The sequence below is a fragment of the Aegilops tauschii genome, chromosome 2 (genome assembly GCF_002575655.3).
Source record: "Aegilops tauschii subsp. strangulata cultivar AL8/78 chromosome 2, Aet v6.0, whole genome shotgun sequence".
Classification (NCBI taxonomy): domain Eukaryota; kingdom Viridiplantae; phylum Streptophyta; class Magnoliopsida; order Poales; family Poaceae; genus Aegilops; species Aegilops tauschii.
The window spans coordinates 39417849-39436611 of NC_053036.3; the positions used below are offsets into that span (position 1 = coordinate 39417849).

The 18763-nt window shown below is 49.5% G+C and overlaps 1 long non-coding RNA gene across 1 annotated transcript; it reads right to left on the minus strand.

Moving 5' to 3' along the window:
* Positions 1-1331: 1331 nt before the first annotated feature.
* Positions 1332-4815, minus strand: LOC141041518 (uncharacterized). Its single transcript, XR_012201705.1, has 2 exons — positions 2826-4815; positions 1332-1585 (listed from the first exon to the last, which is right to left on the minus strand). It is a non-coding gene; the product is annotated as an uncharacterized lncRNA (long non-coding RNA).
* Positions 4816-18763: the final 13948 nt, after the last annotated feature.

Below are 18763 nucleotides of genomic sequence, written 5' to 3' on the forward strand. Positions count from 1 at the left end.
GAAATCTGATTCCTTGAAGGAAGAAGGGTGGGAGGGCGGGAAAAACAACGGCAACTTGGGTCGGATGAAATGAACACCGTTGAGAAACAGCTTAGAATTGATCTTGCGGATGGGGAGTATGATGGGATCATCTTGAAGAGAAAACGCACCGGTTGGAAAAAGAATTAAGATGGCAATCTCGATGATCAAGTAGGATTAGTATCCACATAGAAGTATGAGAACACCGCTTAGGAAAGGTATGGAATCAACACTTGACTTCGAAGCAACTTGAATACCACAAATAAAAACAAAACAAAGGATTGGCTTGCGGAATAAGCCGGAACAAACATATGATAGATATTTCGTCCGAAGTTTTCGTGGTGGGGCCCACACGGGCTCAATCGTACAGCACCATCATGTACAAGGCTGTGCACATGACATACGAAGCGTCCCCGAGTCGGCAAAGCCATGGACTCTTTAAGACACAACGAGACCACTGTAAAATCAACCGTATACAGGCGGACCACTAGACGTCGAACCCCAATCTCATATCATGCATCTGTCGGAAAGAAATCCTAAGGCTACTTGAATTCCCACTTATAAACTCCCGAAACTTTCTGGTTATGCAATCTGGTGTTGGGGATACAGGGGACACAAAATATATCACCCAAACTAACAATACCTAGATCCAGCTGTATCCATCCGTCAACACATAACCAAGAAATCTTCGGAAATCGTTTACCTCAACCTTCGAAAAGCATCCGTTATACGAGTTATGGAAATACTCCCGAACTCCCGCCCCAGTACTGGGTGGCGTCGAGGTGATCTCACCAACAACTGCATAAAAGAGATTTCGATGTCGGCGAAACTCAGGTATTCCAGAACTGCAACGATAAAATTGTGACGACAACACCTCGGAGCTCAACTCCCCGGGACACTGCCACAACCCCTAAATGACAGGAGGCACCAAGAACAATGTTCTCGTCACAAATCGATCGGAACGATTCCAAGATACCCGCGTGATCCTAAAAAAAAATTTTAGTGAAATTTGAGGAGAGAGTAGTCAAAACTACTACGTCAGGAGACCTCACCAGAGCGACGAAGGGACTGAGGAGTACTCTCCGATATATATAATCCTAAGACTCAAAACATTTTTGTTCTAGACTCAACAACGCCAGCGATTCGATCAAGCAGGGGGCTCCTAAGTCGGGGATGGCTCTAATTACCAACTTGTAACGCCCACGATGCGGCTATATCTCCCACGTGTCGAGGCACGACTTAGAGGCATAACCGCATTGTGGTTTTGTCGCAAGAAGGGTCATCTTCACGCAATCCCATGTAATGAACAAGAATGGGATAAAGAGTTGGCTTACAATCGCCACTTCACACAATACATAAATAAATCATACATCATTCAAGATACACACATAGGTCCGACTACGGAACCAAGATAAAAGAAGACAACCCAACTGCTAGATCCCTGGTCGTCCCAACTGGGCTCCACTACTGATCAACCAGAAAAGAACAACACAACGAACAAGATCTTCATCGAGCTCCCACTTGAGCTCAGTAGCGTCATCTACACTGGTCTCATCGGCACCTGCAACTGTTTGGGAAGTATCTGTGAGTCACGAGGACTCAGCAATCTCACACCCGCGAGATCAAGACTATTTAAGCTTAAGGAAAGGATGGGGTAATGAGGTGGAGCTGCAGCAAGCACTAGCATATATGGTGGCTAACATACGCAAATAAGAGCGAGAAGAGAAGCAACGGAACGGTCGTGATCTAGCAATGATCAAGAAGTGATCCTGAACCCCTACTTACGTCAAACATAACCCAGAAACCGTGTTCACCTCCCGGACTCCGCCGAGAAGAGACCATCACGGCTACACACGCGGTTGATGCGTTTTAATTAAGGTCAAGTGTCAAATTCTCTACAACCGGATATTAACAAATTCCCATCTGCCACATAACCGCGGGCACGGCTTTTGAAAGATAATACCCTGCAGGGGTGTCCCAACTTAGCCCATCATAAGCTCTCACGGTCAACGAAGGATAAACCTTCTCCCAGGAAGACCCGATCAGTCTCGGAATCCCGGTTTACAAGACATTTCGACAATGGTAAAACAAGACCAGCAAAGCCGCCCGAATGTGCCGACAAATCCCGATAGGAGCTGCACATATCTCGTTCTTAGGGCACACCGGATGAACACTACGTACAACTAAAACCAGACCTCGAGTTTCCCCGAGGTGGCGCTGCAAGTGGCTCTAGTTTGGACCAGCACTCAGAGGAACACTGGCCCGGGGTTTTAAATAAAGATGACCCTTGAGTCTGCAGAACCCAAGGGAAAAAGGCTTAGGTAGGCAAATGGTAAAACCAAGGTTGAGCCTTGCTGGAGGAGTTTTATTCAAAGCGAACTGTCAAGGGGGTCCCATAAATCACCCAACCGCGTAAGGAACGCAAAATCAAGGAACATAACACCGGTATGACGGAAACTAGGGCGGCAAGAGTGGAACAAAACACCAGGCATAAGGCCGAGCCTTCCACCCTTTACCAAATATATAGATGCATTAATTAAGATAAGAGATATTGTGATATCCCAACATAAATAGAATCCAACATGGAGCAATCTTCATCTTCACCTGCATCTAGCAATGCTATAAGAGGGGCTGAGCAAAAGCGGTAACATAGCCAAACAACGGTTTGCTAGGAAGGGTGACAAGGTTAGAGGTTCATGGCAATTTGGGAGGCTTGAAGAGCAAGTGAATAGGTAACGCGGCATAGCAATAGAGCGAACGGCTAGCAAGCAAAGATAGAAGTGATTTTGAGGGTATGGTCATCTTGCCTGAGATCCCGCAAGGAAGAAGAACGAGTCCATGAAGAAGACAAGCGGACGTAGTCGAACGAATCCTCACAACTCCGGAAAGAAACCGAAGCTCACGAGAGAAGCAACCCGGAAAGAAACAAACAACATAGTAAACAACCCCCACATACACATGGCATGATGCACAAACAAGTATGATGCATGTCCGGTTTAAATATGCATGGCAAAGTGAAACAAACAATACTACAAATTAAGTGGAGTTCAATATGCAACGAGTTGCATATTGACGAAACACCACATCAATTATTTAGTTCTCTCTCGTTTATGGACCCAACAATATTAAATGTTTTTAGCCATGGCAAGAGGTGAAGCATATGGAAACTATCTATGAAGGCAAGTTTGAATGAGGCCGGAAATAACAAACGACAATACCGGAAAATCCTCATGTCATTTAACAATTTTAATGCAACCATCAATTATTTACATTTTAAATGTTGTTATCATGATGCGGATGACATATGCAAGGTTTAGGCAATTTTTATGAAAATGTGGACAAGAGCATGTTATGAAGCATTTGGTCACCATGGCGGAAGGAAGGGGTGCCACGGCAACGAATCCGAAAATGGTGTCACGGCAACATATCGGTTCCGGTAGCTCACAGAGATACCGGCACAAGGAGAATTGTGCGGATGTGTGAAACACGCAAGAGAATGGTGGGGTGCTCCCGGTTACCGGGTTCCCACGGAACGATGGCATGACAACGAGGAGGAACATGGAATGACAACTCGAAAACGGTGCAACCACGAGCATCTCATACAACACACATGCATTCGGTCCACGGACGTCGTCTCGGGGTTATACCTTCGAAGCGTGCATTCAGGGCGAATCGCGTTCGAAGTGGAAGTAGTTGTTCACGGGGTCATCATGGAAGTAGTCGTTTTCACGACGGTAGTGGAAGTAGCGGTACACGCGGAGGTAGTCGAACTTGACGGTTCCGTTACACGGGTCTTCGGCGACGGTAGTGGAAGTAGTGGCACACGTTCGTTTTCGGAGAGGTACTTGACGGGTCCGAGGTCTTTGGGGCGACAGTAGTCGTTCACGTACATAGTCGCACAAGTTTCCGTAGGTGTTCGGGGTCACGGCGAGGAACTCGGCGTTTCGGTGCGGTGTAGAAGAAGTAGACGTTCTCGAAACTCGTAGTGGAAGTAGTCGTACAAGGTCGTCGTGGTACTTGGCGAGTCCGCGTAGTCGTAGACGTTCCAAGGTACTAGCTGTTGCATGTAGCAGAACTTGAGGTGCTCCTGTAGCAGAACTTGAGGTGCAGTGGTGGCGTGCTCGAGCAAAACCAACGGGGACAGGGCACCGGAGGAGGAACATCGACGGCTTGGCGAGGCGAAGCAGAGGGCCGCGGGTGCTGGGGTTGGCGATGCAGAAGACCACGGCGGCGGTGGCTACTAGCGCGGTGACGGGGAACGGAAGGCGGCAGCGACGAGAGGAGGCAGGCGCAGCGACGGGGAGGTAGTGGAGGCACTGGTCGCGGAGGTCGATGGAGAGTGGCTTGGCGCGGCCGCGGACGAGGGCTGGAGGCGAACGGCGGGTCGACGACGAGCTGGAGAGGGAGCTGCAGCGAGGGTCGCGGAGAGGCAGGAGGCGCGGCGCTTGTCGGAGGAGGGAGGCGAAGCAGCTCGGGGCAGCGGTGTGCACGGAGCGGTGACGGCCGCCGGAGGCGAGGACGCGGGGTCGAGGCAGAGGCGACCGGCGGGGAACTCGGCGTCCATGGCGGGGCGGCGCTGAGTCGAGGCGCGGGGCGGAGATGATGAGCTAGGCGGGCCAGAGCAGATCGGGCGCGGGCGCGTCGAGGTCACCAACGTCCGGCAGGGCCGCGGCGGTGGACTTCGGCGTGGGAGCCGAACGGAGGCGGGGCGACGATGGCGCTGGAGGGACGGGGCGAGGGAGCGAGGGGGATCGAGGGCTGCGCGTGGGTGGCGGCGTGAGGGAGGAGATCGGGAGAGATGGGGATCGAGCGCTGGGTGCGGGCTAGGGTTAAGAGGAGGGTTTAGGTGGGCCGGCCTGCTGTTAGGCCCAATTGACCAGCTGGGCTTTCTCCCTTTCTTCCTTCTTTTCTTTATTTCCTCAACCAGAACTTTAGAGAAAAGAAGGAGGTGCTGGAGGTGGAATATTTCAGAAAAGAAAATAACTCTGAAGTCTTGATAAAATACACAATTTGAATAAATTGGTTTGGAAATTTTTAGAGGAAGAAAAATAATTCAAGTTTGAATTGAATTCAAACTTGAGCCATTTCTTAATCCAACCAAAACAACTTTAAAAGAGATGAGATTTGACAAAGAGGTAGTTGGCATGGTTTAAGATTTACAGAAAGTAAGTGAACATTTAACTGGAACAGAAAAATACCATTTGCAATAAATGGGTAAGAATAGAAAGGAAGACGCTTGTGATGGGGTGTTGCACTAGATGATGTTTTAGATGGAAAGGGCAAGATGAAACAGAAAAGAAGATGAGAAGAAGGAGTAGGATTACAAAGTGTCCAACATGTTGAACATTTAGGAAGGGTCTCGATAAGAGGGAAAAGAATTGTTGGCAAAGCTTGGAGGTGAAACTTGAAGTGGAAATAGGCATGGGAATTATTTTGCAAGTGTGTTCCGGTTAATTCCAAACTAATGGAATATTTATAATAGCTCCATAAATATTAGGAGGATATGTTATAAAGAGAAGTCACCCTTCCCTCGATTTAAATAGATCGAAGATCCATGCAATTTATTTAGTTGAGTTTTAAAAATTAATGACATGATGGCATGATGACATGATGCAATGCAAAAATAAAAGAGCAAGCACCAAAAGAGACACGCGGTGATCACGAAAAAAAGGAAGGCGTCTGGAGCGTCGGTCTTGGGGCGTTACATTACATTTCCCTCTCGGGGCCCACGGGACCGAACTTCAGTGGCTTAGTGCCCGGCCTATGAGTCAATGACATGCGGACCTTAAATGCGGCTGGCCCACATGTCATTCTCATGGTGGTGGCGTGGTTCGCGACTCACTCGTTCGAGATGAACCGGCCGGTGGTGGCGTGGCCGTGGCGAGGGTGCCACAGCTGGGCGTCGGGGCGTTATGAGGCATAGATGGCCACACCGGCGGGTACTACCTGTAGTACATAAGTACTCCAGCTGAGGATTGATGCCCGGGACGAAATGTGTCACAGCCGCTGGATGAAAATTCGATGGTGCGGGAGTACGGATCGGAGCACAGCAGCGGAGCAGGCAAACCGCGTCCAATCGGGTGTGTCTGTGGTAGAAAATTGATGGTCGCCGCAGTTCAGCTGGCCCGCATGTCATGCACACAAGGGCAGAGGAGTGGTGGGGCCGAGAGGGATGAGGGGCACGTCGGGGGGATGAGGATCCCCTGACACGAACAATCCTACCATTCTGTCACTGACATGTGGGACCCATAAGCGTGGGTCCCACCTGTCAGCGAAGGAAAGGCAGGGCAAGGCAGTGATAGCCACGTCAGAGGATCCATGTCCACGTCGGGGGACGTCGTGCCGTGGGTTGGAGCGGCGTCGTGGGAATCGCGTGTGGGTGCGGCAGTGGTAGAAACAAGAAACGTGATGGTCGTCGTGGTTCAACTTCCATGGACAAGCTGTCATGTCTGCTGACACATGTATATCAAAACTAGAGTACACATGTATATCAAAACTAGAGTGTTTATATTTCAAGCACGTGAACAAGTATTATTCTACTACTTTGGATCCATTGCAACGCACGGGCCAGCACATTGGTAGTAGTAGTGTCCATCTCTATCTCTAGAGGCCTTCCCTCGTTCATCCTTTTCTCTCACAAGATAAACTACTCATACAAATGCATCTTGATGTTCCGTGGAACGCACGAGGATGTTTCCTTGGGGGTCTCTCCAGCGCGGCGTGGCCGTAGTTGCAAGTTGACGCCCCTTGAGATGCCGACGTTGAGGGGCACTCGGATTTCCTCCGATGAGCAGGTAAGATGAGTTTGATCACGTAGTAAATGCATTCTAAAGACTACTTCCGTGTCCATTTCCTAATTCTCCCCCTACCCACTGTTTCATAGGTTAGGCTCGGTGCGAGTGGAGATTGGCTTGCATATGTACGGGAGGGTACCAACATCAATTTGCACAACATTTACAACGGTGACACCGTTCCCGTAGAACCTTTGTCCAACATTGGGATCAGCCATGCAACGGGCCACCGCATGAATTGGTACGATGGAACCACACTGAGATTGTATAAGATAGCACGAACCTTGCACATGGCGGTCAAAGGCGGACCATGCTGTCTGCGGCCGATTTGTTGCCGTACGAGTAGGAAGACGTTGTGCTCCTTTCTAACCGCATCTTCGCGGTGACAAACCAGGGGACTTATTTTGTATGGGACACATCCTATGATATACTCCCTCTCTCCCAGTTTATTTGTTTTGAATCTTTTCGTTTTATAAGTTTCAATTTCAAATTTAGAGCTCCCCATCACATGTTGAGATTACAATGTCCATTAAATCGTTGCGTCCATGTATAGTAAAGAAACAAATCTCGAGTTTGGCATGAGTTCGTGCTGCGGGAGCACCACAAGCCCTAGCACAGGAGTTACATTTCCCTCTCAGGGCCATCGGGACTGAGCTTCAGCGCCTTACTACACCTACCTTTGAGTCAATAACATGTGGACCCGATAGGTGACTGGTCCACATGTAATGCTCCCGTAGGCAGAGGGGCAGTGGGGCCAAGAGGGGTGAGCCGCAGGTCGGGGGACATGTGGTTTCATGGGTTCGAGCGGCGTCGTGGGAATCGCGGGTGGCTGTGGTAGAAACTTGATGCTCGCCGCATTTTAGGTGGCCCACATGTCATGCACACAAAGGTAGAGGGGCGGTGCGACCAAGAGGGGTGAGGCGCACGTCAGGGGGCGTGGTGCCGTGGGTTGGAGAGGCGTCGTGGGAATCGCGAGATGAAACATGATGGTCGCCGTAGTTGAACTTCCATGGACAAGCTGTCATGTCTACGGACACATGCACTGCATACCGATCACCGGAAGGAGTAGCAGAGAAAGCTATATATGCGGATAAATAGTTCCTTATAGTCAAGCGGACCCATGCTACTACGCTATTCCGAAGACATGCACACCATCGAAATAGTCCATCTATATCAATATACACCGAGAGCGAATAATTTTTTTTTACAAGAGATGAAATAGTTCATCCATCCATAATGCCCTCTTGCTGGTGCAGCCTTTTCTTCTTCTTCTTCTTCTTCTTCTTCTTCTTCTTGTTCTCATTCTCTGTGGGAGATGGCTTCGCAACAAACTCTTTGGACCTTGCAGCTATCTCGAAACTCACACGGGCATCGAGGGCAGCATATTTTATCCGCTCGTACGTCAAGGGATAATTCTCCCATCTAGACGACCTTAATGCCACCGTCTCGTCACCCTTCTGAAGATTTGTACCGAGCACAAAATTTGCTACGTCGAATAGGGATGGTGTCTGTTTATCACAATCTTCTACAGGAATTTTGACTCTGGTTTGTAGGTCAGCGATGCTTTTAAAATCAAGGTTGTACGGCTCCAGCTTCTGTTTGTCCCCTTTGATGGCTGCCCCACAGAAGTATACGTCCTCCCGAGACAAGAAATCATGAAGCTCACCTGGTATGGAGGGTGAGTGTATGATGTGGTACACCAAAACATCATCTTCGAGGCACAGCTGAAGGACGGCGGCGCGCTGGATCTTCCCAGGGGCACGCTCCGTGTACTCTGCGTCGAGACCGATGACCCTCGTCTCTACCTTTTCGAGGGAGTTGGATACATTGTTGATCCACTGCCGAACAACCCTTGGGTGGACGGTGACGGTGGCAACTATGCGCATCGAGCCTTCGACGAGGACATGTTGGACGCTAAAAACCTGCATCTCGATCTCTTTCGCCATTTGGAACCGCTGGAACGGAGGGCTATGGTTTGGAGAATTAGGATTAGATGGCTAGTCTAACTGAAGTAGTAGATGATTATTTAAAGAGGTTAAAACAATGTGAATGCAGTGGGGTTTGGATGCAAATGAAGACGAAGGGGAGGTGAAGAAGCCGAGGAGAATCGGTTCCCGATGGAGAAGTAAATGGGAGAAGTGGCATGCAGGCAGTTGATTAGACGGCTAGGTAGACTAAATGAAAAGGCTATGCGGGTAGACTGATGAGTCGTACCTGTTTGTGTACGTGCCCATCCTTCCTGATAGGTGGGACCTATGCAAACAGATAAAAAATATGTCGTAGTTTTTTTTGAGCGTGTGAGTGGGAGACATAACATTCTCTGGTTAAGGAATACTCCCTCCGTTTAGGTGAGTATAAGTCACCTTATGAAAATCAGGTTTTCCCAAAACCTTTAGGCATGGAGCATTAACTTCCTACTCGATCCCCTCCCAGCCTCGTTAGCCAGCGTTCTCTTCCTCTGCTGCCGCGTTCTACCTTTCCATTTTTCCTCTTCTCAAGTGTGGAACGATTTGCATGTCGTCCTTGATGCACCAGAACGACCACTGCATGCATCGCGGCAGGGCGTTGATTGGGCATGCACGAGAATTTGGTTCTGCTCGCAATATGGATGATACCTGAACGATGAAGTGAACAGGCATGCTAGCACGGGAGACCTATTTCCGCTATACAATACTGGAGTACTCATGTTCCTAGTAGTAGTAGTAGTAGTAGTAGTAGTAGTAGTAGTACAACTGTGGTACTCCCTCCGTCTAGGTGTGTAAGTCATCTTACGAAAACCAAATAATCCCAAAACACTTAGGCGCGGTGCATTAATTTCTATCTCGTTTCTTGATTCTTGACATATCAACCAATAAGAGATGAGGGGTGTGCAAGCTTTTAGTGACTTGAGACTACCAAACACAACATGCAGTGGTTAGTTCATTGCATGCAATGCTATTAATTAGCAAATAAACATTAAGGTCTCTCGTTTTCTCCTCCTCCTTGGTCACGGCGCACAACCTAAGATGACTTACTCACCTAGACGGAGGGAGTACACTTGTTGGTCAAAATACTATTCATCCGGTCCTCACAGTGAAGTGACAACACCCTGCGCCTGACACTAGTCCAGGCGGCGTGTTCGGGTTACCAAAGTCAGCCTCACCCTGTGCACTGTGCAGTCTGTCATCGCCGCTGTACAGCACATTGGCGCCTCGCCTCGTCTCCCTCTCTGCTCCCATAGCACCACTCCATCTCCATCTCCTTCTCCGTCTCCGTCTCCGTCTCCATCTCACTGTGCCCCCGTGTACCGTCGCCTCACTCGCCTCCCCCAGTACCACTATTCCCTCGCTAGCCGCTCCAGCACCGACATCCTTCTTCCCCGTAAATCAAGCCCCCTTCCAAACTCCACCATGGCCGAACGCGAACGGCGCAGCATCCATATGAGCCGCGATTGGAGCAATCTCCCCAGTGACATCCTCGACCTCTGTTGTTCGTGTATGGATATGTTGAGCGCCCTGCGGCTGGCTGCATGCTCGAGGGACATGCACACGGCCATCGTCGAAGCGAGGCCTAAGCTTTTCAGGACACCCTGCTTGCTGCTATCTGGTCTTGCGAGATTGGCTCACCATGATACGGAGGCGTGCATGATGCCCCTCGACTTCAATCCGATCTCCATTAGCCGAAACTTCTTTGCAGGTATGTAGTGGGTCGCCGTACATCATTTCCCTCGACATCGATCCGATCACCATCGCCCGAAACTTCTTGGCAGGTATGTACTGGGTCGGCATGAACTCCCACTGGATGGCTGCCTTCAGAGAAGACGGTAAAAAGTTGGTGCTCGTGAACTTCTAGACCTCCCATGAGATTATCCTTCCTCTGTTGGATTATATAGAGTATTACCATCGCGGTCCAAGTCATCTAGATTACTACATCAGTTGGACGTACCTTGTTTTGCAGAAGATTGTAATCTGCCAAGTGCCCACACGACATGCGAATTACGCAGACTTCAAGCTAATTGCCTTGTTCGACCGCGGACTCGCCTATCTTTACGCCGGTGCCTTCTTTAGCTGGAGACAACTCGGCTCGCAGTGGATCATCGTCAAAGCAGATACACACTTCTGTGATGCTATTGAACACAATGGCATCATCTACGCGATCGACAAAGCAGATGGCACCACGTATTGCTGGCACGGCGCGTGTAAGTTGTTTCCGTCTCATGTCAATGATGACGCCATGACACTGTTTGAACTTTTTGTGATGATTGGCATATCCCTGTTTGAGCAGAATTTGAGTAGAACTATGGCAATGTATTAGAGACGCCGTAAATCAGCTATATTTGGAATGAGTTAATTCATGCGATTGTGACCATGTCATTACAGCCAATTTGTACCCTGAATAATCAAACGGTTAGGAATATATGGATATTATCCTTATTTTACAGTAATCTATATACTACTACTAAATATGAGTGTGTATCAATGGCCATATTAGTTTCCTCATTTTCATGATGTAGAAACATGCACCACACTGTTGGTTTCATCTAACCATACATTAGGGAAGTAAATGTGCATATGGAGAACTCTATATTTGGAAGTAGTGAAATCCTGCAATGCTTACCATGTGTACATACCTATATTCGCCCTTCAGCAATCAATGGCTAGAATAATATCCTCACAAATTTTTTGCCCACAGAACACGAGTATATAACAATGCATGGTCTGTTAGTTACCTTGAAGAATTTGCTTGTGAGGACAGAACATGATTACTCCCTCCGTTCCCAAATATTTGTCTTTCTAGAGATTTTAACAAGTGACTACATACGGAGCAAAATGAGTGAATCTACATTCTAAAATATGTCTACATACATCCGTATGTTGTGTCTATTTGAAATGCCTAGAAAGACAAATATTTGGGAACGGAGGGAGTACATAACATGCATGACATGGTAGTTTCCTGTGAAGAATCGATTGCGAGATAACATGAGTATAACCATGCATGGCACTTCTATATTTTCGAACCCAGTATACATTTCCCTGTATTTTCCTCCCTGTTCCAACAGGGACATATCAATGTTGTTTCTTGCATTATCCTACTCATACTCTGAACAATGTTGATCTTACATTAACAATGCCTGTCCTTTTTGATATGATGCAGTGTCCCTACAGTTACTGCCCTTTGTAATCACACCACCTTTGCCAAAAACAGGGAAGCACAACTGGTTCCTCGCTCGATCAGACGACGGCAAAAGACTGATGATCATTCGGACACATGAGCCGGAAAAGTTATATTGCAAAAACCCCACTGTATACAAGCACCGTGTAATACGTGAGTATCCGGACAGTGGTTGTTACGTCTATGAGCAGGATACCAGCTTGTTGGGGCCTTCAGGATTTTTTAGTTGGAGGCGGGTAAACAGCCTTGGGTCACACTCTCTTTCTCGGACTCAATTATCCGATTAACCAGGAGATCACCGTTGGCAAGGACCTTGATGGCAGAGAGGCTCTGTTTGCTATGGAAAACTGTGTCTACACGGCGAGCCCTAGGAGTTCGGGAGCAAACTCCCCTGATTGTCAACGATACAGCCTGCAGCCAAAAGAAGGTGAGAATGACAAAGGCATCCGGATTAACTTTGATCCTTGGATGTCTCAATTACGACAGGCAGTGATGTGGTTCAAGCCTTCAGGTTGATAGGTAATTGGGCTGTTGCATCGAAAGGGTGGAGTACTGGTGTCTCCGGATCACTGGTCGCTGAAGCGGGGCTGCAAATTATGATGGTGTTGGATCATCTCTTCGAATGACTTTGTTGTCTTTGCTGCTGGTTCTGGATGGGTAGTTCTTTCTTTTGTTATGCATATTCCTTGTCATTTGGTCATCCTCGTCTATGTCACTCTTACTATGTAATAGTTGCTTCTGTTTAGAATGTCATTCTCGTCTGGATCACGAGAGTCTGAGCGCTGCAGATGGGTGTGTTTTGGTGGTGTAGCAAGACTTCTTATGAACTATCATGTCTTGCTGTTTATGTCAGTAGTAGTCACTAGTCGGTGTTTGAATGTTGTATATATCGTTGTTTCGAACTGTTTATTGTCTCGAACTACTCGTGGGCTAAATGAGGGCATCACCATTCTCCAGTGTTCAGAGTATATCTCCTTTTTTCAAGTTATATAATTTGAGCTCAGTGTCTTTTCGATGATGTACACTTGTTTGGGCCAGTGAGGTGTCGTTGAATATGGGCCGAGTAGTAACGCAATGCCAAACAGGTCAATTATGACTCTCAGGCCGGGCTCTCAAAAGATCCTGAAAAAAAGGCCGGGCTCTCCAAAAAAGAAAGAATAAGGACTCTTAGGCCGACATGTGGGCGCCACCGGTGTTTTCGTGCGCTTGCGCACCGAGAGCATATTGGCGCGTGCTCGAAATTCATGCTACCTTTTCATCCCCAGTCTCCCGCCCCTCCCCCACCTCTGGAATCTCGATTGCTACTCCAGTTCCCCCAAATGCCCCTCCTGTACTCCCTGTACTCAAGCGCACTATCATGTCGCCGGTCAACGCGGATCTCCAAGCCGGAGATCCTGAGGTCCGTCCTGCCTTCGGTCGCTGCGTGCTGTCGCTCAACAGTGGCATGGCGGCGCTTGACGACCAGTTTGCTGGCAAAGTGCTGATGGTAACCATCAACGGAGATTGGCCTCCCGTCTCGCCGGACAACCTTGTCAAAGCTCTTGGCATTGCGCACGGCATCCAAATAAGTGACTTGCTCGTCGAAGTCTGTCCGCCACCGGCTGATTTCTTCGTCAGGTTCCGGACAACTTTCGACTGCAGTCGTGTGTTCGAATCTTCCCGGCATTTGTTCTGCGATGGCGCGCTGGTGAGCTTTGATCGGTGGCACCCAGGATGGGGCTCGGTGCCCTCTGAGCTTGAGTTTTTAACAAAGCTTACCTTCCACGGCATGCCTCGACGTGCTTGGAACAGCGAGTCCATGAATGAGCTTATCGACGACCTTGGAGGTGAGCTTGTAAGTATGTTTGTTCCTCCAGACAGCTGGGCTCTGACGGTTATGGCATGGATGAAGAAGCCGTCCACCATACCGAAGGTGATTGGTGTTGAGATACCGGTGCAGGAACCGGGGTTGTACTATTCGTCGCCACCAAGGCCGCCGCGGACCACGTTAGGGATGTACCTGTATCGAGTGTTCGTGCATGTTGAAGAAGTGGTCAATCCATCAATCGAAGTCCTGCCGCCGCCGCTGGTGCCAGGGTCCGTCGACGAAGTCCATTACAGGAGTCAACGTCAGACTTTCCCCGTGTTGCTCCGAACGATGGATGGCACAGGGCCTACTCCATCGCGCGGCGGAGGCCACTGCTTCTTTGGGAGAAGAGGCAGGGCTGGCTGCCTGGATGTGCTCTAATTTGAGGTAACAACTGAATCTTGTCAGATACTAGTTAAATCCGAGCTATGGGTGTGAAGCACTGATATGCCAGTACATTTGATTGTGACCTGCTCTAATTTTGTACCTGAACTTTTTTTAGAAAGGGTTGTACGTCAACTTAATGTGCTAGCAGAACTTATTGTGTTGTCTGTCCGTTTTCTTTGCACAACATTCAAGATATTTCATCGTCATTGATAAAGACGATGAACCGTTATGTACGACTTCGTTGGTTTCAACATAGCCCTTCCCGTAGCGATCCACTGCTTCCATCCTGATTGTGCCGCCTGCGTGAAATTTTTGTATGCAAGTTCAGTGTGCTATGATGTTCTATATGATTGTGTCAACTATATAAGTTTTTACTGAGCATCAACAATGCATATGGCTGAAAGATGTATTTACGAGCATCGACCGATGGGTCTCTCTCTCTATCTCTCTCTCTCTCTCTCTCTCACACACACACACACACGCACACGCACACACACGCGCACACGCACAAGTGGGACCTGTTGAATTATTTATTTGCTCATGACAGCTTTTAATTAGGTTCCACTGTAATCTAACTTTTTTCTTAAGTTATTAATTGAGCTCAGTGACTTCAAAAAGTTGTACAGAAGCCTTGTTTGGGCCTTTCCGGCGTCGCTGAATGTGGGCTGAGTAACCATGTTAGGTTGTATTGTACTACACAGGCCTTTTTTGCAACATCAGCAATGCAACTGGGCCGACAGTTGTACACAATATCTGGGTCAACTTGTTATTCTCCGCCCTGCTGGGCTGCAAACTTTCCTAGGAGTTATGCATTAGGCTTAACAAGAAAATGGACTTTAAGAAATAATAAATGGGATGTAATTATAATAACTGGACAGTTACTATGCACCAAACACGTAATTAGTTTGAAAAATATATTATTTTTGGAATTTGAAAATTTTAATTTCATTACTTGTTGCGCGCGCAATATTTCGTTGGATTTTAACGTAATACAACTTTATTTTGAGATTATATTTAACCTGACTAGAAATTTCGGATAAAAATATTTTGGATCCCATCAAAATGTGAGAATTGTTTTTGAATTCTGTTTTGAGCGGTTGTTTGAAATTATTAATCGTTGTCCTAGCTAGAAGTTGGGCTGTACTTTTAACAAACTGTAAATGGGCTGTAGTAAATTCCATTAGAATTAAAAAATGGGCTGTACATTCTTACAAATCGCAAATGGGCTATATGTTCTCTGCCAAATCCGAGCTGTGGGCCTACTAAGTTGACGCGTACCAAGGGCTTTGTCAACTTAGTCAATATAAACGATTCTAGCTGCAGTGATCGTACGATGTCCATCCAACGGCCGTAGTGCTTCTTCAACCTCTGGTCTTCTTGCTCCAGCCGCCCAAAGCAGCGTCGGTCGTGTTGCGTGCTCCTGCCTCCCGTGGCCGGCTGTGATGCCGCGGAGTCCTCACCGCCCCGTACTACTCCCACCACTGGCCAGGCCATCCCTCTACTCACCCACACCCCCTGTTATTCTGCGGCGACGGCAGCCTCACACCGCAGCCGAACCAGTGAACCCTCGTACTCCTCTCCACGCGGGCTTCCGCTGCTGCGTCTTCCCCGGCTCCGTGTCGTCCCCTTCCAAGGCCTCGCCGTCGTCCAGACCACTGCCCTGGTGCTCTCGGCGTGGCGTGGTCAACGTGGTCAATGACCGACTTCCATCGGAAGAGTACTGTACATGGAGAGGCTGACAGCTGGGTCCAGGCGGCCGCAAGGAAGTGCCTCCTTATTACGCGCAAAATAATTATTCCTCCACCTGACAGCAGGGACCCACCGGACGGGCCACCTTATTTCGCGAAAAAACGTTTCCCCCTGACTGCTGGGACCCACCGGACGGGCCAGCGTATTTCGCGAAAAAAACGTTCCCCCCGCTGTCAGCTCGGACCCACCGGAAGTGCCTCCTTATTACGCACAAAAAAATGAATACTCCCCCTGCTAGCTGGGACCCACCATGGTGGGAGGCTGACTTGTGGGCCTACTAAGTTGACTGGGACAGGGGCCTTTGTCAACTTTAGTCAATATGAACGATTCTAGCTCCAGTGACCGTACGATGTCCATCCAACGGCCGTAGTGCTTCTTCAACCTCTGGTCTTCTTGCTCCAGCCGCCCAAAGCAGCGCCGGTCGTGCCGCATGCTCCTACCTCCCGTGGCTGGCTGTGCTGCCGCGGAGGCCTCACCGCCCCCTGCTATTCCCACCGCTGGCCAGGCCCTGCGACGACGGCAGCCTCACACCGCAGCCGAACCAGTGAACCCTCGTACTCCTCTCCGCGCGGGCTTCCACTGCCGCGTCTTCCCCGGCTCCCCGTCGTCCCCTTCCTAGGCCTCGCCGTTGTCCACCGCCCTAGTGCTCTCGGCGCGGCGTGGTCAACGTGGTCAAGGAACGACTTCCATCGGACGTGGACTGTACGTGGAGAGGTTGACAGCTGGGTCCACGGCCGCAGCAAGGAAGTGCCTCCTTATTACGCGGAAAATAATGATTCCTCCACCTGACAGCTGGGACCCACCGGACGGGCCACCGTATTTCGTGAAAAAAATGTTTCCCCCTGACTGCTGGGACCCACCAGCTACATCTTCGCACGCAAGGAAGTGCGAACGGGCAAAAAAACGATTCGCCCCCTGACTGCTGGGACCCACCAGCTACATCTTCGCAGGCAAGGAAGTGCCTGACAGTCGGGACCCACCTGGTCGAAGCGTACGTAGCGTTGTCATTCTGGTCACGAACATGTACGTACATATATACTGGTGGATGTAGAGGCGCGCACGTGTCATAGTAGAGGCGCGTACGTGTCGTAGTAGAGGCGCGTACATGTCGTAGTAGAGGCGCGCACGTAGCATGTACACGTACATACAGCGGCCAGGGTGCAAGAAAGAAAATACGGCCATGTATGTGTACATACGGGCGGGGTCTCAAACGCCTACTCGCGCATACGTACGGCCAGGGCTCGTGTACATGGCTGGGTCGGAACGGAGAAACAGCGTCGTCGTCGTGTTCATGGGGAGGCAACGGAATGCGTCGTGTTCATGGGAAGGCAACGGAATGCGTCGTGTTCATCGGGAGGCAACGGAACGCGTGGGAGCTAACCGGCTGGGTCGGAACGGAATGCGTGGTCGTGTTCATCAGGAGGGCTTGGACGGAACAGGCGACGGAAACGAGGCCTGGCGTACCCCACAACGGAGGAAACGGACCTCCTATGTTCGGAACGGGGTCCTGTTGATCGGGAGGGGTCTGGTGTACCGCAAAACGGAGGAAACGGACCTCCTACGGTCAAAACGGGGGTCCTGTTGATCGGGAGGGGTGTGGCGTACCGCAAAACGGACGAAATGGACCTCCTACGATCGAAACGGGGGTCCTGTTCATCGGGAGGGGTGTGGCGTACCGCAAAACGGGACTCCACAGGATACTGTTCATCTCCACCGTTGACCTCCTCCAGCCTCCACGGGCTACCGTCGACCTCCTCCGGCCTCCACGGGCTCCTGTTCATCCAGCCTCCATCGCGCGCTACTCCACCGGCTACTGTTCAACCACCCCTCCACGGGCACCCCTCCACCGTCTACTGTTCATCAAGCCCTCCACACCACGGGGTCCTGTTCAACCACCCCTCCACGGGCACCCCTCCACCGTCTACTGTTCATCCAGCCCTCCACCACACCACGGGGTCCTGTTCATCCAGAGGCAAAGCCACCGCTCACTGTTCATCCAGCACCCCCCCCCCCCCGCGCAACGCTCACTGTTCATCCAATCGATCGGCTTCAGTTAGCAGCAGTAGTGAAGGAATCGCTCGATTGGGTTCAGTTAATAGCCATCGATCGATCGCTCGGGTTCAGTAACGCGTAGCCTGCAGTGCAATCGCACGGGTTCAGTTAGAGCCCAACGCCTCGCTCGGGTTCAGTTAGAGCCAATGCCTCGCACACACGCACGTACGTGTACGAGAGAAACGCGCATCGCTCGGCCCCCGACCTCCCACCGTAACTGGGAACTCCTCGAAATTATCCTCCCCCTCGCTTCTACCACGGTTTTTTCCGTCATGGACGGCCCAAAGAATGTCATGCAGCTGCGTCTCCGGCCCGCCCAGGACAAAAAGCCCATTTTCTGTCATGATTTTTTGTCATAGAAGTAGGAGCCCACCACATCTATGATGATACCGGGTTTTGTCACAATTATCGTCATAGAAGTGTCATATGTATGACAGAGAAAAAAATTCGTTCGGCCCAAAATGTCACGGATGTGTCTTTTTTTGTAGTGCTGTATACAAGCCGCGACTATGAAGCCGGTTTACTAAATCTGATGAAGGAGCGATATGAGGTAAATGATGTTGACTTTGTATGAATATACTTCCCTTAGCCGCCAAGTTTATTGGACATAAGAGAATAGAATGTGATGTAAACTTCCAATAACCATATAGATCAACTCCAGTAGCCCCCAAGGGCCGGTTTACACTTTTAATATGAACCGGGACTTTAAAATAAGAAGACTTCAATTTTACCTGTGTAGCCCCCAAGGGTCAACTTAACAAAGATGTTA